At 48.1% G+C, this 22,958-nt stretch overlaps 1 protein-coding gene and 1 pseudogene across 2 annotated transcripts in view; both read right to left on the bottom strand.

Moving 5' to 3' along the window:
• LOC147117642 (uncharacterized) overlaps positions 1–13,268 on the bottom strand; it is a 36,374-nt pseudogene extending 23,106 nt beyond the window's left edge.
• The window catches only part of LOC147117641 (phosphatase and actin regulator 1-like), a 698,578-nt gene that overhangs the window by 260,312 nt on the left and 415,308 nt on the right, over positions 1–22,958 (bottom strand). The window lies entirely within an intron of this gene.

Consider the following 22,958-nt stretch of genomic DNA (forward strand, 5'->3'; position numbering starts at 1 on the left):
AAGCAAGGGACCTAGTACTGAGCCCTGCGGAACTCCACTGGAAACAACTTTCCAGTCGCAAAAACACCCATCAACCATTACCCTCTGCTTCCTGCCACTGAGACAATTTTGGATCCAGACAACGGTAGCACTCCCCCCTCCCCCCTTTCCCAGCTCCTACACTTGCTTAAAAATCTGTTCCATTTCCTGCTTTTTTCCAGTTCTGATGAAAGGTCATCGACCTGAAACGTTAACTCTGTTTCTCTCTTCAGATGCTACCTGACCTGCTGAGTATCTCCAGCATTTTCTGTTTTTACCATGGTAGCACTATTGAGCTGCCGAAAATTGGGGCCGCCGCAGGACCACCGCCAGTTGCCAATAATGCAGCGGCTGCCATTTTTTCACCAGATTCTGGCGGTAACGGGTGGCGCTAAACCCCCAAATTTCTAGGCCTATGAATACACACTTTCTATTAGCTAATTTGCTGCTGGAGCTGAAATGTCAACTCCCAGAACCAATTTTACACGCTTCATCTAATAAATGAAACTGATATAATTTCACAGTTTTTAAGCCATTTCTTGCGTGACACAATTCTACACAGGTTTATCAATTGTTACTGTACTCTGCTGATGCTGCTGTGCTGATTCTGAGATTTGTTACCCTGGGCCCACGCTGATTGCTTTCACCTTACTGATTCTCATTACCAATGACCACTAGCAAAAGCTGCAAGACCAGTGATTTTAGCACAGGAATAGAACCGAGAAAACAGAAGGCAAAGTGTGACTAAGGAACAGAAGAGTATTATGATTTTTAATTCTATTTTAAAAGGTGTTTTTACATATTCTGTTTCATTTGTGTTTGAGAGAGCTGTAGATTCTGGTTTATTCATACTACCTGCAGACTCTGGTTGGGGTCATTTCAGTGACAGCAAGGTGCATGTTGCCAGCTAACGTGTGACATCAATCTCATGACCGCTCGAAAAAGGTCCTTCAAGATTGCAGTGAGATAATGTGTAATTCCAGTCTCCACTGCAAATATTACTGACATATTCTGCCTCTTTTAAAACAGATACACATCTATTGCATAAAAGAGTGTGTTGGATAGTACTAGAGAAGAAAGTAGTACTAGAGGTGGAAGTAGTACCATATTAGATAGGAGCAGACTAAGACTACGAAAAATTCAAAAATGGGTTTAGTAAACGCACAAAGTGTGGTGAATAAGGTTGGTGAGCTACAAGCACAATTAGCCATGTGGCAATACGATGTGGCAATAACGGAAACGTGGCTTAAAAACGGTGAGGATTGGGCACTTAATATTCAAGGGTACAAGGGGGGAAATATTCAGTACCACCCCGTTTGGGGCACCATTATCGGCCGTGCACAAAGTTTAGCGCCTGGCGCTGATTATCGCCTCCAACAGCAAACTTGGCTTTTATCGCCCCTGGAGGTGATTGCAGCGCTAAATCAGGTGCTTCACACCTGTCTTAAGACGCAAAGGCCGAGGAGCGAGGCGCTACCTCAGAGCGCTGGGGAAGCAAGGAAGGGCAAATCAAAATAAACCTGCAAAGTGCTGCTCAGTACTCAAAACTCCTTCGCACAGCGTTGAATCTCTCCAGAAGTCTCTCTCTCTCTCTCTCTCTCTCTCTCTCAGAATGCGTGGTGCAAAAATGTCACCGACAAAAAAAGGCAGGAAGCGATCGCCGTTAAATAGTGCTCCACTAGTCCGGTAAGGCAGGGGGCGCCACTCAATATCCGGTCCGGGGCGCTAACGGGGCATTGCGCACTCGACTGATGTCACAATCTGCTGGCGCAGGAGATCATGGCGGTAGTGTTTAGCGCTGCCGCAAAATGTCTAGTTAATTTCGCGAGCAACACAAACATTGCCGCGCCCGGGCGCTAGTTGCTTTGCGCCCCATTAGCGCCCTCTTAAGGCGCTAACGGGAGGCGCAAACAACTGAATTTTTCCCCCAAGGTGTTCAGAAAAGATAGGGAAGGAAAAAAGGGAGGTGGGGTGGCAGTGCTGATTAAGGAAGACATTGTAGTGTTGGAAAGGGAGGATGTTCTTGAGGGGTCAAGGACATAATCCATTTGGTTAGAGTTGAGGAGCAAAAAGGGTATGATCAAGCTATTGGGGGTATTCAATAGGCCCCCAAATAGTGAGCGGGAGGTAGAGGAGCAAATCTGTGGTGAAATCACTCAGATATCCAAGAGCTATAGAGTGGTAATATTGGGGGACTTTAATTACCCAAATATCAATTGGCATAATGCTAGGGTAAAGGGAAAGGAGGGGGAGAAATTTCTGAAATGTGTTCAGGAGAATTTCCTTAACCAATATGTTCTTGGCCCAACTAGGAAGGAGGCATTGCTGGATTTGGTGCTGGGGAATGAGGTGGGCCAGGTCGACCAAGTGTCTGTGGGAGAACACTTGTGTATGAGTGATCATCGTATCATAAGATTTAGATTAGCAATGGAGAGGAGCAAGGAACAATCTAGAGTGGAACTTCTAAACTGGAATAGGGCTAACTTCAATGGGATGCGAAGGGATCTAGCCAGGGTATGGAACCAAAGACTGTCAAGAAAAACTGTAACGGAACAATGGGTGATCTTTAAGGAGCAGATGTTCCAAGTACAGGCTAGGTACATTCCAACAAGAGGGAAGGGTAAGGGAACCAAAGCAAGGGCTCCTTGGATGACAAGGGAGATAGAGTAGATGATGAAACAAAAAAATAGGGTGTATGATGAATGTCAGGTGAATTCTTCAAGGGAGAACCAGACCAAATACAATAAGTTGAGCGGGGAAGTGAAGATGAAAGTAAGATTGGCAAAGAGAGAATATGAGAGTAGAATGGCGGTTAACATAAAAGGGATTCAAAAACCTTCTACCGGCATGTAAACAGTAAGCGGGTCGTAAGAGGCGGGGTGGGGCCTATTAGCAACAAAGAAGGTGTTATATGCTTAGAGGTGCAGGGCAAGGCTAGAATACTCAATAAGTACTTTGTATTGGTGTTTACTAAGGAGGTGGATGCTGACAAAATATTGGTAGAAGTGGAAATGGTAGAAGCAATGGAAGGAGTGAAAATTGATAGACAGGATGTACTAGAAAGGCTGGGTATGCTTAGAGTGGATAAGTCACCTGGTCCAGATGGCTTGCATCCCAGATTGCTGAGGGAATTGGTGGAGGAGATAGCGGATGGGCTTGCCATAAATTTCCAATCTTCTCTAGACGGGGGAGGTGCCTGAGGATTGGAAAGTGGCAAATGTGACACCATTGTTCAAGAAAGGATGCAAGGACAATCCTAGTAACTACAGGCCAGTTAGTTTAACATCAGTGATGGGCAAAGTTTTAGAAACAATAAGCAAGGAAAAAAATTAACGAGCACTTGGAGAGGTTTAAGTTAATTAAGGAGATTATGTAAAAGGCAGATCATGTTTGACTAATCTAATTGAAATTTTTGATGAAGTAACGGAGGATCGCTGAAAGGAATGCAATGGATGTTGCATACATGGATTTTAGGAAGGCGTTTGACAAAGTACCACATAGAAGGCTGGTTAACAAAATTGAGGCTCATGGAATAGGTGGGTCAGTGGCAGCTTGGATAAGGAATTGCCTTAAAGATAGAAAACAGCGAGTTATGGTAAATGGCTGTTTTTCAGACTGGAGGATGGTATACATTGGTGTTTCCCAAGGGTCAGTGCTGGGGCCACTGCTTTTTTTGATATATATAATTGACGTGGATAGTGGAATACAGAGTAGAATTTCTAAATTTGCCAATGACACCAAACTTGGGGGTGTGGCAAACAGTGGGGATGATACCAATCGACTGCAACAGGACATAGAAAGGCTAGCAGAATGGGCAGATAAGTGGCAGATGGAATTTAATGCAGAGAAGTGTGCGGTGATGCATTTTGGCAGAAGGAACAGGGAGAGGCAATATACACTTAATGCCACAGTTTTAAAGAGTGTGCAGGGACAGAGGGACCTGGGAGTTAATGTGCATAGGTCCCTGAAGGTGGCAGGACATATTGAGAGAGTGGTTAGCAAAGCATATGGGATCTTGGGCTTCATAAATAGAGGTATTGAGTACAAAAGTAGGAAGAATGTGAAGGCCCTTGAGAGGGTGCAGAGGAGATTTACAAGAATGGTTCTGGGGATGGAGGTTGGGGAAACTGGATTTGTTTTCCTTAGAGCAAAGGAGGTTGAGGGGTGATTTGATAGAGGTGTACAAGATTATGATAGGTTTGGATAGGCTAGACGGGGAAAGGCTGTTCCCACTAGTTGATGGTACAAGAACAAGGGGACACAGATTTAAGGTTTTGGGCAAGAGATACATGGGGGACGTGAGGAATAACTTTTTTATGCAGCGAGTGGCGAGGACCTGGAACTTGCTGCTGACGGAAGTGGTGGAAGAGGAGACACTCAATGTTTTCAAGGGGAGACTGGACAGGCACTTGAGGGAAATAAGCTTGCAGGACTACGGGGATAGAGCGGGGGAATGGGACTGACTGGATTGTTCTACAGAGAGCCGGCATGGACTCGATGGGTTGAATGGCCTCCTTCTGTGCCGTTATGACTCTATGACTCACCCAGGTAGGATAACAACTATCTTCTGACATGTGGGTAACATTTATGAGTAAATGCTGCCAAGACAAAGCCTCGCCGACTGGGAATATATATTTGGAAACCACAAGGGTAATCCCCCTCCATTATCTTCTGTCCATTAGACTCTAAGGCTGCGAAATCTGGGGGTTTAACGCTGGCCGTTAAGGCCGGTTTTGCTGAAAAAATGGCAGCCGCCTCGCTTCTGGCGGGTCCCACGGCTGCCGTTGCCAGTGCTCACTCCACATATTTAGATGAGGCAAATCGTGACATCAGTGAGTGTGCAATGCTGATTTGAAGCATGATCTGCCATTTTGGAAGTCACCGCTCCATTTAACGCCCTCTCCTCATCACGACCAGCTGACCAAACGTTCAGCAGCAGGAAGGACCCCCCAGCAGCGCTATTTAAAGGGATCATCAACAACTTGCAGCTGACTTGTTTTTTCAGTTTTATTGGCTCTGTCTAAGTTTGTGCAACTGTTTGGATCTTTCTAGAACTGTTTAAAGTTGCTGAAGTGACAGGGAGTGTTGCTGCGAGTGGAGAACACCTTGATTCTCATTTAAAGAGTTCTGTTCACACCACTTGCTCACAGTCATGGGGGCTCTGCTTGCAGCCCCCCTCACACTTGAGTATGATAGGGAGATGGAGCGGAAGCAGCGAAGAAGAGGACAAGATGCTCGCAGAGGGATGGGGAGGAAGGGCAGAAGGGCTCTCAACAGGAGGCCTTACCCAGCTAGGGTCTTCCGATAGCACTCCTCCTACCTGCACTTAAGCTAGGAGCAGTGTATTAGGAGGCACCACTTCACCAAGGAGGTGGTCACAGAACTCTGCCACTTCCTGCAACCAGACCTACAGCCTCAGAGCAGGACGACGATGGCTCTCAAGGTCACCGTGGCCCTCAATTTTTTCGCCAAAAGATCCTTCCAGTCTGAAGCAGGAGACATAGCTAACATTTCCCAGTTTGCCATCTATCGCTGCATCTGGGAGGTCACAGATACTCTCTACTCCAGGAGAAGGGGCTTCATTGTCTTCTCTCTGAAGAGAGAAGCAGGCCGAGCGTGCATGTGGCTTTGCCAGGATAGCGGGCTTCCCCATGGTGCAGGGCACCACTGACTGCACACACATGGTTTTGTGGGCGCCGTATATCAATCCTCAGATATTCTGTAATTGCAAAGGCTACCACTAACTTAATGTGCAGTTGTTGTTCGACCACGCCCAGTGCATCATGATGGTGAATGCCTGCTATCCTGGCAGCAGTCATGATGCCTTCATCCTGCGCCCGTCCACTGTGCCAGCAATCTTCCAGCCACTACGTCAAACCTGAGGGTGGCTGCTCAGAGACAAGGGCCATTCGCTCTGCACCTGGCTGATGACTCCCCTCTGCAACACCAGCACTCACGGCCAGCATGCATATTGTAATGTATGTACCTTTAAGGGGGGAATTACTTTCTACAGCTCATGTATACTGTAGTGCCGGCAGTGACCACACCTGTATATAACGCTGAGTAGTAATCTGTTGTTTCAGTTGCAGTTTGAACCACGTTGAGTAAACACCTGTTGTACCGTTCTCTGCAGCCCTTTTTTTATTATTACACGGACGGAACAGTGGCGACGAGCAAGTTCGAACCTACCTGCAACTCTGCATCACCTCCCAGGGTTTCGCTCCTGGAGAACAGTGGAAGAAGGTCGAGTCCAGAAGCACGGGCGTCTACCACGGGCAACCGCCCAGTCATCCAGTGGAGATTTGAGCATCGCAGGGGAGGCTGTCGAGAGCCAGGCATGGCTTTCCAGTCACGGTGGTCCAGCGAAACGGGCTGGCAACAGGTACTGCGCAGACCCTTCCCGGACAGCGATGGGCTAGAGCCCGACCGAGCGGCACAGAAAAAGGCCGAGCAGCGTCGACGGGGGAGAGAGAGAGGGCAGAGCGCAGAGGGCGCAGCCGGTGTTCAGGACCTATCGGCGTCAACGGGGGAGAGAGGCGAGAGAGAGCAGAGCGCAGCCGGTGGTCAAGGGCCGAGCAGCGTCAACGGGGGAGAGAGGCGCGCAGGAAAACGCGAGGCACTGCCATTGCCACGAGGATCGCAGAGAGCGGCGTTGGCAGCAGTGCAGGAGCAGCGCACGAAACCCACGGGGCGTCGCCATTTGCCACGAGGACCGCCGAGAGCGGCGTTGGCAGCAGCGCGGGAGACGCCATTCAAAGCCGCAGCGGGGAAGAAAGGAAAGCGCAGGAGACGCCATTTTAAGCCAGTCGAACCACACCCAAAAATGCCGAAGAGTGGCAGTATCACAGCGTTCGACAATGAAGTCGAAGATTGGACGACATATGTCAAACGCATAGAAGTATACTGCAAGGCGAATGAAGTGCCAGATGACAAGAAAGCGCTGGTATTGTCGAATTCAATGGGTGCAAAAACGTATGGCTTACTACGAAACCTAGTAACCCCAGAGAAGCCAGTAGAAAAGGATTTTGAAAACATAGTGTCAATCCTACAGGACCACTTAAACCCCACACCGCTGCTGATAGCAGAAAGATTTAAGTTTCACAAAAGGAACCAGCATAAAGATGAAAGTAATGCTGAGTATTTAACGGAACTGCGCAAGCTATCGAAACACTGCCAGTTTGGAACGGGACTAGCAGATACTTTAAGGGACAAGTTTGTGTGTGGGCTTCAAAGTGAAGGAACCCAGAAACGGCTTCTATCAGAAAAGGATCTTACACTGGACAAGGCTTTCAGCATTGCAGTATCACACGAAGCAGTAGCACGGGGCGCTGCAGAGATACAACGGAGACCGCAAGAATATGGCACAAATGAAATGTCATACGGAAAAGTGAACTGCTATCGCTGCGGCAGAACAACACACGACCATAATGATTGCTGGTTCAAGGACAAAGTGTGCAGACAGTGTGGAAAAGTAGGACACATAGCAAGAGTCTGCAGGTCGGGAAAGAAAACCAGCAGCAAGAAATCTCCACAGGAGAAGTACAAGAAGGTACATAAGGTGACGGAGAGTAGTTCAGACGAACAGAAAAGTGATACAGACTCCGGAAGCAAGGAGCTGGGTTGTCTGAAACTACATAAGGTGATCAAAACGGAGGATCACCAAACTATCTGGGTCACGCTCAAGGTAGCAGGAGTCCAAGTGAAAATGCAATTGGACACAGGATCAGCCCTAACAGTCATAAACCGAAGGGACTACAAGCGGCTATTCTCACATATACCCTTGAGAGATACAAAGATTGTCTTGAAGACGTACACGGGGCAAAAAGTCTACCCCAAAGGAAAAATAAGGGTGAATGTTATATATAACGGCAAGGAAACACCAAAAATGGACCTATATGTATTGCCAGATGGAGGACCACCACTACTAGGACGTGAATGGATCCGGAAGATACAGCTAGATTGGCATTCCATGCAAGCACTGACTGCAGATGCCAAAAAGGATGACGACGTCACACCTGGACGACTGTCAAAAATGCTAACTGACGCACAAGAAGTGTTCCAGCAGGGACTCGGAACACTAAAAGGCATAACAGCGACGATCAAAATAGAGGAAAATGCAAGCCCAAAGTTTTTTAAGGCCAGACCGGTACCTTATGCGATCCGCCCAGCCGTCGAAGCAGAGCTGGAAGGTTTGGAACGTTCAGGAGTACTGTCCAAAGTGGACTGGAGTGAGTGGGCTACACCCATCGTTCCTGTAATGAAGAGGTCGCTGAGTAATACGCCTGGGGAACCAAAGAAGGTTCGCATCTGTGGGGACTTTAAGGTGACAGTGAACCCAGTCCTTCATACTGTACAATATCCGCTTCCGCGGATTGAAGATATTTTCGCCTCGCTATCTGGAGGGAAACGCTTCACTAAGATTGATCTGGCCCAGGTGTACCTGCAAATGGAGGTAGAAGAAGCCTCGAAACAGTACCTCACGATCAACACTCATAAATGTCTCTACCAATACAACCGGCTGGTGTTCGGGGTAGCATCAGCTCCGGCTATTTGGCAAAGGGCAATGGAACAAGCCCTGCAAGGGATTCCAGGGACCCAGTGTTATTTGGACGACATCCTGGTCACGGGCGAAAATGACAGTGATCACCTCGCCAACCTGGAGCAGGTGCTCACTAGATTGAAGGAATATGGGCTCCGAGCTAATCGCCACAAATGCGAGTTTTTCCAGAAGCAGATCTCGTATTGTGGCCACGTTATTGATAAAGAGGGGTTACATAAGTCCCCTGAAAAGATTGAGGCAGTAGTCAAGGCTCCAGCACCGGAAAATGTGTCACAACTGAGGTCGTTCCTCGGGCTGGTGAACTACTACCATAAGTTCTTGCCGAATTTGTCTACCGTACTACACCCACTGAACACCCTACTGCAAACGGGGGTACCATGGAAGTGGAGTGACGAATGTAAACGAGCTTTCCAGAAGAGCAAAGCATTGATCACATCAAAAGAGGTGTTGGCTCATTTCAACCCAGCACTACGAATTCGGTTGGCGTGTGATGCATCACCCTATGGCATTGGAGCGGTGCTGTCGCACAAATTCCCGAACGGCTCGGAGAGGCCAGTAGCCTTTGCGTCTCGGTCACTAACCTCAGCCGAGCGTAACTACACCCAGATTGACAGGGAGGCCCTCAGCCTAGTGTGGGGAGTGAAAAAGCTCAACCACTATCTGCACTGGCTTAAGTTCACCTTGCTGACTGACAACCAACCACTTGTCTCCATCTTTAATCCAAAGAAGGGCGTTCCGGTGATGACTGCGCAACGGCTACAAAGATGGTTCCTTTTTCTAGGGGCGCACCAATATGAAATCGAGTATAAGGGCACGAAACAGCATGGAAACGCTGATGGGTTATCACGCCTGCCACTGCCTACTGCGGAGGAAGCACCAGCAGTGGATCCTGTCGAAATATTTCATTCAACTATAATTGAATGCTTGCCAGTAACTAACGCTGGTATAGAGAAGGAGACCCGAAATGACCCGACACTGTCTCGGGTATATGATTTGACGGTGAAGGGATGGCCAGCACATGGCGACTCACTGTTGCCAGCATTCTCATCCAGAAGAGAACAGCTAGGGGACCTTGATGTGTGGATCCCGAGTGGTAATTCCACCCAAGTTAAGGGAGAGAGTGCTCAATCAGCTTCACGAAGGTCATCTGGGAGGGGTGAAAATGAAAAGCCTTGCTAGGGCTTATGTGTGGTGGCCGGGGATCGACCAGCAAATCGAGGACCTGACAAAGAGCTGCTCAGGATGCCAGAAGGTCCAAAATGCACCACCACATGCCCCTCTACACCCATGGGAGTGGCCCTCATCTCCATGGCAACGGGTGCATATTGATTTTGCTGGTCCATTCATGGACTCAATGTTTTTAATAGCCGTGGATGCGCACTCGAAATGGCCTGAGGTGATCAAAATGTCCTCCACCACCACGGAGAAAACTATTGCAGTCCTACGGACCATTTTTGCCAGGAACGGCTTGCCAGAGCAGATTTGCTCTGATAACGGACCACAGTTTGTGTCCGAAGAGTTTCGAAGATTTATGAAAAGGAATGGGGTGAGGCATTACACATCCGCCCCGTATCATCCAGCCACAAATGGATTGGCTGAGAGGTTCGTACAAACCTTTAAAAAAGCAGTAAAGGCCATGTGCGATGACGACATTCCACTGCAGCATAAGGTGGACAATTTCCTGTTAGCCTACAGAAATGCGACACATGCAGTCACCAACCAGGCCCCGGCCATGATGTTCTTTAACCGAAGGTTGAGATCTTGTCTGGATTTGCTCAGACCAAATGTATGAAGAGATGTCGAGAGTAAGCAATTCCAGCACATCAATGAGAAGCCGACAAGGAGCTTCAATGTAGGGCAACCAGTCTTGGCCCGCGACTACCGAACAGAGAAATGGCAACCAGGAACGATATGCACACGGCAGGGGCCACTAATGTACACAGTGGATGTTGGGGAGAGCATCGTGAGACGCCATGCTGACCAGATCCTAGAGTCACAGGAACGAGTCAACCCCATGCCTCGCCCATACGTACCTGGTGATGAACCCGACGTATAGGTAGCATCTACCCCAGAAACAGTAGCATCGGAAGCTGATGAACCAACCGACGACAGGGGGCCAGAATCACCTCCGCACCAAGAGCAAGACACTTGGGAAAGGCGCTATCCAGAAAGGATCAGGAAGCCTCCCCAAAGACTGAATTTATAAATAGACTATTTTCAGCTAATGTTGCATGTTAAAAGTGTTAATTGTAATTAGTTTGATATTTAATTGTTAAATGAGTGTTATGGTACTGTTAATCTAAAAGGGGAGGAATTGTAATGTATGTACCTTTAAGGGGGGAACTACTTTCTGCAGCTCATGTATACTGTAGTACCGGCAGTGACCACACCTGTATATAACGCTGAGTAGTAATCTGTTGTTTCAGTTGCAGTTTGAACCACGTTGAGTAAACACCTGTTGTACCGTTCTCTGCAGCCCTTTTCTTATTATTACACGGACGTAACACATATAACGACATCCATGCAGTCACGAGCAATCATTCCGCTGCCTTGACTGCTCGGGAGGAGCCCTCCAGTATACGCCGGAGAGGATGTCCCATTTTGTGGTTGTCTAAAGCATGCTTCACAACTTGGCCATCATGAAGGCGCAGCGCTTGCTACCACGGGTTCTGGGACCACCTCAGGAGGAGGAGGAGGAAAAGGAAGAGTAAGAGGAGGAGGAAGGGAGGAGGCAGGCAGCAGATCCCCATTCCAAAGGGCTGTCTGTGAGCGCTTCATCAGACTCTGGTTCCAGTGAATAAAACCCCAGATACCTGTTGCTCACCACTTCCCCATCTTACCATTCCTCTGTCACATAACATCACAGTGTCCTCCTGGGCACAAAGCTGAAATGAGAGCCACCACAAAACCCACATTCGAAACATAATTTATAAATTTATCAAATTCAAATCAAAAGAACAAAGTTAACTAATCACCGTTTGCTTTCCCTTAGTGTCTGTCTTTGATATGCCTTTTCCTACTCTAGTGCTCCTATGAAGTGTTCCCCCAGTGGCTGCAGAATGGCTGGTGGAAGGCTACTGACTTTCAGTGTGGGAGACTACAGATGGCCTTGCAAGGTGACCTCAAGCAACTCTGTACCTAGAAGGCCCGACTGCACCACCTCAGCATGGGTGGCAGTAGTCTGGGCTGGCTGGATGACAGGCAGCAGCAAGGGCACTGGCAGAGTGACAGTGGTGGGGGTAGGAATGCTGTCATCCTGAGAGAGGACAACAGGTTCTTGCTCCACGGAGTCACTGACACTCTCCCAGGCCAGGGCCTCAGCATTCCTAGCCATCTTTTGGAGCACAGATTGCTGGACTGCTGTGACACCCTGGAAGCCCCTTTTGATACTCGGAAACCCAGCCACAATGGCAGCAGGCTGAACTTGTATAGCAGCAAGCTGAGACTGCAGGAAAGAAGTGTGCACTTCCACTGCAGCACTGAGATGTTGGGTCGCTTCCACCTGTGCTGCAATGGAAGCGGCGAGATTGCCATCACACCCAGCATCATCTTTGGGTCCACAAGGAATCTCATGGAGTTGCCCAACTTTTCCATCCTGGAAATTATGGGCTCCCAGCTCTGCGCAAACCCCCCTGCAATGTTGGAGCCGGACACTGACAAGAGGCTCTCTGGCAGGCTTGCTATTGCACCTATCATTTCTGTGTGCATGCCCATCACCCTTCTTTTGAAGTCTGCCCCATCAAGGTCATCATCTGAGTCCTGTGCAGCAAAACTCGTGCGCGAACTCGCCCTCCGGGGAGCTGGCACCTGAGCTACCCTTTCCCCCTGGCCTGGCTGCAGCCCACTCATGCCCAGTGGCTCACCATGTGCAGATCCCACCTCTATACTACCCTCTAAATTCCGTGCAGTGGCATTTTCTAAGCTGGTGTCTGCGAGTGTCAGATGCAGTGCCAATGTGTCTTCTTCTCCTCCATCACTCTGCTCCACAACTTCAGGGACAGGCTGGCCAGGTTGCAGTTCTTGGGTATCTGAAAGCAGAAAGGCACAAGAGTCAGGTTGTGGTGAGGGGAGGGGTGGGGGAATGAAAGATATCCATGCATACACCGTTAGCAGCTTGTAAGTGAGAGGAGATTGTGGGATGAGGGGGAAGTGGAATGTGAGAAGAAGAATTAGGTATGAGCAGACCGTCATCATCAGCAATGTTTTCAACTTCTCTGCTCGCCACGGACTCTGTCACAGCCGCTCCAATGATATCCAGCACTGCTTCCTCCAGGTCTGTCAGGTTGTCAAGTCTTGCTTGGCTGCCTCTCGTCTGCTGCTGCTCTCTCCAGTTTTTTGCCACCTTGGACTGCAAGAGAAAGGGAAGTGTGTTAGTGGGTGTAGTGCAATGTGTTTGGGTGATGTGCCTGCCATGGATCAATAGCTGGCAGTGTGTGCAAACTGTGAGATGTGGGTGTGAATGGTGCAGCAGTGATAAGTGTGTGAGGGTGAAATGAAGCTATGATTATGAGGTATGAGTGGTGATAGCTAGAGATTGTTGGTAAATGAGTCCTGGGGGTGTGGTGCATTGAGCAGTGTATGAGGCTAGTGGTGCAGATGGTGGGATATGGCATTTGTTGATGCATTCACTCACCTTGACCACTCGTGTGAGGTCATTAAACTTATTGTGGCACTGGATCCAGGTCCTGGGGACAACACTCTTCGCAGTGATGGATTGAACGATCTCCACCCAGATGCTTCTTATGGTCAACCTTGAAGGCCTCTTGCCTGCATGCAGGTATAGGACATCCCGGCATCCTTGGACCCCCAGGACCAAGGCCTCCAGTGCCACATCAGAAAATCGTTTCGCCCTTTCTCTCGGCTATTGGGCCATGGCTTCCTTTCACCTGATAATGAGGTGCTTCTGCAACAAAGCACCTCCCCTTTAAGTATGCGAGAGATACTAGGCCAAACTTTATTGGTCAGTAGATTGCACCCGATGTTGCCCCCCGCCCCCAAATTGTGAGCTTAGCCAATCAGCAGTGTGTTTAGCGCTGAGATCAGTGCTGCAATCATTAGAATAAGCAGGCCGCATGAATTTTGCCTGCTTCCCGTACCACTTAGAACGGGTGCAGGCTAATAGCCAAGGGTGGCGCCCCTGCTCGTTTTTGCTCCTTATCCAATTTCTAGGCCTATAATTTTCCTAATTTTTACATGAAGCAAAGGCTGCTGCAAACTGAAATACCCAGTTATATCACTACATTGAGGTTCCAGCAGAATTTCAGATACTCACTCCTTCCTGGGCTGACTAATTAGTTACATTGATTTCAAAAAGGCTTCACCTCAGCAGGTTTTTCTCTTTTTCTTTGCACTGTTTCCACTATATCAGCAGTAACCTTGGCTAGGCGTCAGGTTGGCTCAGTTGGCTTCACTTGCGCTTCTATGTCAGAAGGTTGAGGATTAATACCCCACTCTCGGACTTGAGTATATAATCTAGGCTGACACTGTTATCATAGAATCATGCAGCACAGAAGGAGGCCATTCGACCCATCCTGTCTGTGTCGGCTTCTTGAAAGAGCGCTCCAATTAGTCGCACTCTGCTCTTTCTCTCTGCTCTGCAAAAAGCTGAGCCTGCAAAAGAAAGAAAGTCTTGCATTTATATAACACCTTTCACGAGCACTGGATGTCCCAAAGCGCTTTACAGTCAATGAAGCACTTTTGAAAACACAGCTGCCAATTTGTGCACAGCTAGCTCCCACAAACAGCAATGTGATAATGATCAGATAATCTGTTTTAGTGATATTGATTGAGGGATAAATATTGGCCAGCACACCGGGAAGAAATCCCCTGCTCTTCTTCGAAATAGTGTCATGGGATTTTTTACATCCACCTGAGAGAGCAGACGGGGCCTCGGTTTAACATCTCATCCAAAAGACAGTACCTCCGACAGTGCAGCACTCCCTCAGTACTGCACTGGAGTGTCAGCCTAGATTTTTGTGCTCAAGCCTCTGGAGTAGGACCTGAAACCACAACCTTCTGACTCAGAGGCGAGGGTGCTACCAACTGAGCCACAGCTAACATAATTGTAGAGCTGAACTTCCCTGGTATCTTTTTGAATATGCTGGTGGTTTCCAACCTGTGCTGAATGTATATTGCAAATGTTTTGAATTGCTAATTACTGTGAATGTGGAACTACATGGTATTAACACTCTGGATAAAATCAGAAATTTGTTTCCATTTATTTTTGTAACTGAAGTAGTGCCATGGTCCTCAGCTGGTCTCTGGTGTTAAATGCACTCATTACTATTTTTATTAGAAGCAATTTGCATGTTTGTTGGTTCATATGCACTCATTTTATCAGTCTCACATTTTATTGTGGGGTGTTAAATAAAAACAGCTTATAATAAATACAGTAATTAAAAACACAATCTCTGTAAACTTGTAAGTTTGCAATTTAATGACATATTAAATTAGCACTTTCAAAGCTATTAAACTAATGAATTCTAGTATTAGGGCCATGGCTATCCTTACTTCACATTATCAAAGCCCCAGACTATTAAACACTTATAACTGCACTCCATGGAATCACTGGTAGTCACTGTCTGGCTTCGCTATTTAAATGAATATCAAATACCACAATCATGTCCCCAACAGCAGATTATCCTCAGTCCTACAGACATTTTCACCAAAAGCATAAATCTTTCCCCACTTGGTATGAGCCAAACAACCGACACATTGACCCACAGGCTCATCGGGTTTATTCAAGCAGTATCACAGAGCAGGAAGATCCCACATTTGATCCCCAGTATCTGATAAGTTAACTAATCTCAGCTGGGGTGGCAGTATGGTTACTATAATTGGCTTCAGAATACTTGGGTTAGGGAAGTGAAAATGGCCCAGGATTCCAATTCGTGATTACTATGGACTAGCCCCTGGTGGAAATCTGCATATGTGGGCATTATGAGGGTTTGATTATGGTGCTCCCTGCAGTCAAATATCCTGCTGTTACTTACTATTGAAGCTCACACTTTAATAACGGACAAATCAGTATGGTTCCATACAGCAACCACATGAGGAACTATAATCCAGCAAGGAGTCAACAGCCTCAAGAGAGATGGGGAAGTGAAAGAATCAGTGAGAAAAGAATAAACAAGCCATTGAATAATATTAGAAAAGTGTACTTTCAACAGCCACATATGATGTGGAGTTTCCACTAGGGGCGCTGTTGGAAAAACGCTCCCTGAATGCGCTGGACGCTGTGCCAGTTTTGTTGAGGTGAAGTTACGCTGAAGTTCCCATGCAAACTCATTAGCATAAACCTGAATGTAAAATCTCCCATCAATCAGCATCATCAAGCAGCGTAATTGACGCTGTGCACATAAATGGGCGGGGATCTGGTATAACAGTTTCCAGATCCATTTTCTGCTTTATCCGCTGCAGTCCTTTGACAAAGTGGCAGAAAGGCAGGGGAAGATATTTCTGAGTAAACGATTTTTTTCTTTGGTTTTGCTCACAGTATCAACTTTTGAAATCATGTCTGGTAATCGTAGAGTTGAGTCCAGTTAGAATAATTTTCCAGTTTACACATTGGGGCAGACTTTATGAATTAGCGCTCCAGGCAGAGAGCTCTGCACAATGGGAGCGTGTATCGGGAATTCAGGTGTGGAGGTCTGTGTACCCCGCATGATTCATTCATTCTAATGGATGGAAAACCATTACCAGCTTTTGTCAATTTTGTGATAAGAGCTTCCGCCAGCCAAGCTGAAGATGGAAATCTACCCCTGTAGCGGTACCACCGAGTGTCCCGTACTTACCGTACATAATTCCCTTTAACGTAACGATGTAGCCGGTGCGGGGCTTTCCTCCTTTGGGAGCGCGGGCGAACGCGATGACGTGGGTTAACGCGATGATGTCACGTCGTACATCACGTGACCGTCCCAAGCGCGGGCAAACGCAATGACGTCATCACGCAAGTCACGTGACTACCCAAGCGCAGGAAGAACGCGATGACATCATCACGCAATCCACGGGACTGCCTACTCAGTCCTCGTGGCGTCCCCGCTGGGGAAAGACCTGTTCCACGGCTCTCCTGCATCGATCTCTGTTGTTTGCTGTATTTCATCTAATCCAACATTAAAGTCCTGTTTGTTGTTCTTCTGAGTCAAGCTCCGTTATTTGTTAGGAATACGACAATTCCTGCATTGGTGACCCATCGACGTGAGGACGGGGAAACATCAATACCTACAGGGATACGACAAATTCTACAGTTGGTGACCCCGTCTCCATGAGCGTTTTTCACGGAAGAAGCGCACAGCCTGAGCCCCGTCTCCGTGAACGTTTTTCACGGAAGAAGCGCACAGCCTGAGCCCCGTCTCTGTGAATGTTTCCACAGAAGAACGGCACGACGAACAACAACCGACGAATAACAACCGCCAAACAACAACCGACGAACACCAATTCTTACAATTGGTGACCAACGACGTGAGGACGGGAGCTCATCAATACCTACATTGGTGACCCCGTTTTTCGTGAACGTTTTTCACGAAAGCAGTGCAGCTGGACCCCGATTTTTCGTGAACGTTTTTCACGAAAGAAGCACGCATGGAAGCTACAGACGTTTTGCTCAGCTACTGCAACACTGGGAGCAACAATCGCCCTCGTGCTTGATAAAGGTAGACGCCCCGTTCGCCCTGTGCAACATCGATACGGTGCAGACCACGTACCTGGATACGGTCTCCGTTTTCGACAGCTCTACCGACTTTCGGAGCATCAGCCTCTTCAACAACCCCACAGCGGAACAGCAAGTATAACACCCTCACAGCGTGGGTACAGCACGTTTACGGGCTCACAGCATCGGCGCGCGCCCCAGCGGAGAGGCCACGAGGACTCTGTCCTCGCAAACTCACCCCTCACAACCCACGAGGACTCGCCCCTCGCAATCCACGAGGATTCGCTCCTCGCAACCCACGAGGACTCACCCCTCGCAACCCACAAGGACCCATCCCTCGCAAACCACGAGGACCCATCCCTTGCAAACCACGAGAACCCATCCCCCGCCGACGCCGCACCAGCCCGTCAGCCTGCTGGTTTGTCTTTTCTACCACGCTTTTCGGCGCGAAGGAGAAACGTTGCTGCCCTCCCGGCAATTTTTCCCCTAAATCAACAACAACTAGAAGCGTTGCCGCCCTCCCGGCAGTTTTCCCCCTACCGAAATCAACAACAACTAGAAGCGTTGCCGCCCTCTCTACAGTGTTCCCCTCAACGAAAGCAAACATCTACTGATGCTGCGACCATCGAGGACGGGTCCAACGGGCATCCCGCGGCCGCGATCGGCCACGCAAAAATTGCTGTCATCACCGATCACTGATCAACGCAGCAACGGTTCACTCTCTTCTGTGTTACCGTAGTAGCACTACGGCACGCACGGTTCCGTGCGTTCCCGACTGCCGAAGAGTTCGCTCGCCTGTCGGCGAGTTCATCAACTGCCAAGACCCACGTTTATTTCCTCCTGGATCGCCTGTTCGGCGTTCCTGCAGATTTCATCAGACTGGGGACCTTTTCCCAACAATGACAGAGCCATGGTCCGCGTCTGCCCAACCTGCCAGTCACTATGACGCGGCCAGCTGTTTCGCCCCGGCGCCCGCTTCGAACCACGGGCTACAGAGGTCACACGCTTCCACGGTCCTTCGCATGGCTGAATGCGTTTTATTCGCCATGACGCCACGGTCCTTCACAAGGCTGGATACGTTTTATCCGCCACGACGCAAGCAAGGATCCGCTCACGACCAGCACATATTTGGACCTCGCCCGCCAAGTCGAGACAGCACGACCGCCAAGACCACCCATCGTCGTTACGCCAACCCAAGTACGACCGCCCGCCAGACCGTCAGCCACCCAGCAGTCTCCGTCTCGTGACTACAGGAGTCGTTCGGACAGGCTCGTCAGACCACCTCACTGTTCGACGTCCATTAAAGCGAATTCTGGGGGGGCGTATGTAGCAGTACCACCGAGTGTCCCGTACTTACCGTACATAATTCCCTTTAACGTAACGATGTAGCCGGTGCGGGGCTTTCCTCCTTTGGGAGCGCGGGTGAACGCGATGACGTGGGTTAACACGATGACGTCACGTCGCACATCACGTGACCGTCCTAAGCGCGGGCAAACGCGATGACGTCATCACGCAAGTCACGTGACTACCCAAGTGCAGGAAGAACGCGATGACATCATCACGCAATCCACGGGACTGCCTACTCAGTCCTCGTGGCGTCCCCGCTGGGGAAAGACCTGTTCCACGGCTCTCCTGCATCAATCTCTGTTGTTTGCTGTATTTCATCTAATCCAACATTAAAGTCCTGTTTGTTGTTCTTCCGAGTCAAGCTCCGTTATTTGTTAGGAATACGACAATTCCTACACCCCACTATTAATTTGTTTTAACCCAAAGGTCATGCCACCAAACATAAATTTTTGAATGTTGTCTGTATTTGGGACACTGGGCACAGAAATATGCGAGAATCTGGTATAACAATTCCTGACACCTGAAGAGATGTTGGCTGACTTAGCCTTAGAAACAGTAAAGTGGGTGTGCTTATGTGATTCAAACTCATTGCACAGTAGTGCAATATTGGGCACTTTGCTCACTATAGGGCTGCAATTATTCTTATTACACTGGAAGTGTATTAAAGAGGAGGTACAATTTATGTCAATTTTTGTTACAAACTTGCCAGAACACACTACTTTGTGCGTATCCTGGGAACTCAATGCATTAGGTTGCATCAAAAATAACACACAACTGAATGGCCACATGGAAAACACTTGGAAGGCAGCTGTTGAACTGACTAAACAGTCGTTTAACTTACAGAAATAGCACCCTGTAGGTCAAGGCAGCTCTGGAGTGTACAATTTCGTGGAGAAATGGAGGGAGAGTGCAGGAGCCATGAACCAAGATTTACAGATCAGGATCTGAACATCACAATGGATAGTATGAGGGTACAGCTAAGTGACCTCCGCTGTTCAGGGTACCACTGCTGAAAGGGTGAATCAGCTGTAGGGACAATCACACAGGCAGTGAATCCATTAGACTTGAAAAAATCAGCAAAGTGAGTAAGAATGAGGGTGAGTAAATATAGCCTGCCATATATGATAGCTGCAAATACATAAGTAGCTGCTTGGTGGCAAATAAAAATAAGATACAGGTATCACAGGAATAGGAGTAGGCCATTCAGCTCCTTGAGCCTTTTTCTCCATTCATGGCTGAGCTGTAACTCAACTCCATTTATTCCATATCTCCTGATACCCTTGCCTAACAAAAACTATCGATCTCAGTCTTGAAAATTTTAATTAACCCAGCATCCACAGACTTTTGGGGAGAGAGTTCCAGATTTCCACTACCCATTGTGTGAAAAAGGGCTTCCTGATTTAATTCTTAAATGGCGCGGTTCTAATCTTAAGATTATGTCCCCTTGTTGTGGTTTTCTCCCACCACATGATCATTTAAAAGCCTCAATTAGCTCACCCCTCAATTTTCTAAACTCAAGGGAATACAAACCAAGTTTATGCAAATTGTCCTCATAATATAACCCTCTTTTAGCCCTTGGTATTCTGATGAATCAGTGCTGTACCTCCTCCAAGACCGATATATCTTTCCTGAGGTTTGATGCCCAAAACTGAAAACTGTATTCCAGACGGAGTCTAACCACGGCTCTGTATAACTGAAACATCACTTCCTCACTATTGTATTCTGCATGGACACCTAAATCCCTTTGCTCCTCCATAGCTCCTAGTCTATTACCATAAAAAAAATTCCAATTAGTCTTTCTCAGATCCTCACACTTTCCCACATTGAACTCTATCTGGCATAGTTCTGACTACTCACTTAATCTGTCTATGTCCCTTTGTGACTCCCTGGTCCCATCTACACAACTTACTGTGCCTCTTAATTTAGCATCATCTGTAAACGTGGACATACAATTCTCTATTTCTTCATCCAAGTCATTAATATATATGGTGAAAAGCTGAGTCTCCAGTACAGATTCCTGGGGAATATCACTTGTCATATCTTGCAGTACATTCTTTTTAATCCTACTCTCTGTCTCTTCCTCCCAACCAATTATCGAACCATGCCACATGGTTACCTCCAAAGTTGTGCACTTTCATTTTTGTTAATAATCTCTTGTGCAAAATGTCTTCTGGAAGTTCATACAGGCAATGTCCATAGACATTCCCTGGTCCACCATGCTAGTGACCTCAAAAATTTCAACTAGATTAGTCAGACATGACCTGCTCTTCACAAACCCAGTGTTCAGTCACTCTGGCTGTGATTTTGCTGATCTACCGAGGGTCCATGGCAGGACCCGACCCGCTGCTGACTCCATCCCGCTGTCTTAAATTACTTTCCGTTCATTGGGATGGTTAAGCCCGCCCAGCGCATTTTCCGGCCAATTAGAGGAAGCGGGTCTGGTGACGCCATTTGATGACGTATCATCAGCTGGTTTCCTTAAAGGGACCATGTCCAAATTTAGTTTGACATTTGTGCTGTCAGTGTTCTACAGCATTGAGGTTTTCTACAACAGTGTCCGACAACAAAATGCTTATGGAGGGAGTCACAGCATGCAGGGAGGTCCTCTGTGTCAGTTGTGGCTCAGTGGTTAGCACTCTCGCTTCTGAGTCGGAAGACTGTGGGTTCAAGTTCCACTTGAGTACTCCAGTGCAGTGCTGAGGGAGTGCTGCACTGTCGGAGGTGCCGTCTTTCAGATGAGACGTTAAACCGAGGCCCGTCTGCTCTCTCGGGTGGACGTAAAAGATCCCATGGCACTATTTCGAAGACGAGCAGTGGAGTTATCCCCGGTGTCCTGGCCAATGTTTGTCACTCAACCAACATAACAAAAACAGATGATCTGGTCATTATCACATTGCTGTTTGTGGGACCTTGCTGAGCGCAAATTGGCTGCCGCGTTTCCCACATTACAACAGTGACTCCACTTCAAAAGTACCTCATTGGCTGTAAAGCGCTTTGAGACGTCCGGTGGTCATGAAAGGTGCTATATAAATGCAAGTCTTTCTTTCTTCCCTTCCCATGGGCGGAAGAGACCTCCCCAGGAGATCAGCCCAGCCTGGTTGCACATTGTAGAGGAGGGCACAAGCAGGGATGTAGTCAGGAGGACCTGGGTACAGTGCCTCAAACGTTTCAGTGATCTCAGTAGATCACAAAACGTTAGTACAAAGCCACACTCAACCTCATCATGCTTTGCCTCTCATCACATACCCATCACTCTGCCTTCCCTACCCTACTCCTGCACATCCTTACTCACACCAACTTACCTTGCACCTCCACCCATCCCTCTCTATCTATATTATCACATCCCCATCTCACTAGTCACCCCTCACACCCATCCCGAGAGCAATCATAACAACTAACAACACAAAAGGGTAGCCACTTGGGTGTTTTATGCAATGCTCATGTAAAGTTTCTGTTAATGTGGTGTCAAACACTGAAACCTTCATTTTCAACATTTTGCGTTCCTGGACAGATTTGTGTGCACCTTTGGAAGTGGCTTAGTGAGTTGCAGTGAATGGTGAGACATTACGTTACCCCCTGCAATGGTGATGAGTGTGAAAGGAATGGCTTGGCATTGTAGGGATGCTTTATGGTGTTGGTGTGGGGTGGTGCCAACCTGGTGCGTCATGTGGTAGCCAGGGTGTACAGCGTCAAGTGAAGTAAATCTGGCTATGGTGAGGCCATCCCTGGCAGCAATGTGGTCGGGTGCTGATGCCCTGTGCAGCATCAGTTGATTGCGGAGAAGGTTGGTGTTGTTGTTGGTGCTGCTGGTGTGCCTGTTGCTGCTGGTGTTGGGGCTCATCGTGGTCAGATTCTGAGGACCAGAGAGTGTAAATGGTACCCATGCTGATGGAGTAGATAGCAGTTGAAGTTGAGATGACAGAAGCAATCTGTCAATGGTGAGATTGGTTGTTCCAATGAGGTGACACTTGATGGAGACTTTGCTCCAAACTCTTCCAGCCTGCATAAAGCTCAATCTGTGTTCCAAAGGGAGAAAGCAACAGCCTCTGCACTTGGAAAGTGAACAGGTGTGAAGTGAGAGCTTTTATACTACATTTCAAGCTGTCACTCATCAGTTGACTCAATGGCCAGTCAACTTCCACCTCAGATTCACAGACAGGGCCCAGGAGCAGATTGGAAGCTGTGGACGAGCTGTTAAAGTCAAAAGCTAAGGTTAAATTCACTCTTACGGGCTTGTCAACAAGCCAATAAGTGTTTGAATTAGGTCCCCCGCCGCTGCTGGTCGGGTCTGCTCAGTGCTGGCACCTGACATTGGGAAATGCAAGTGTGCGTGATTTGACAGCGGGTTCCCGACCCATCAAATTTCACTGCCGACCTGCCACCGAT

Source organism: Somniosus microcephalus, chromosome 5 (assembly GCF_052327205.1).
Source record: "Somniosus microcephalus isolate GS21.2 chromosome 5, FLI_Smic_1.0, whole genome shotgun sequence".
Taxonomy (NCBI): Eukaryota; Metazoa; Chordata; class Chondrichthyes; order Squaliformes; family Somniosidae; genus Somniosus; species Somniosus microcephalus.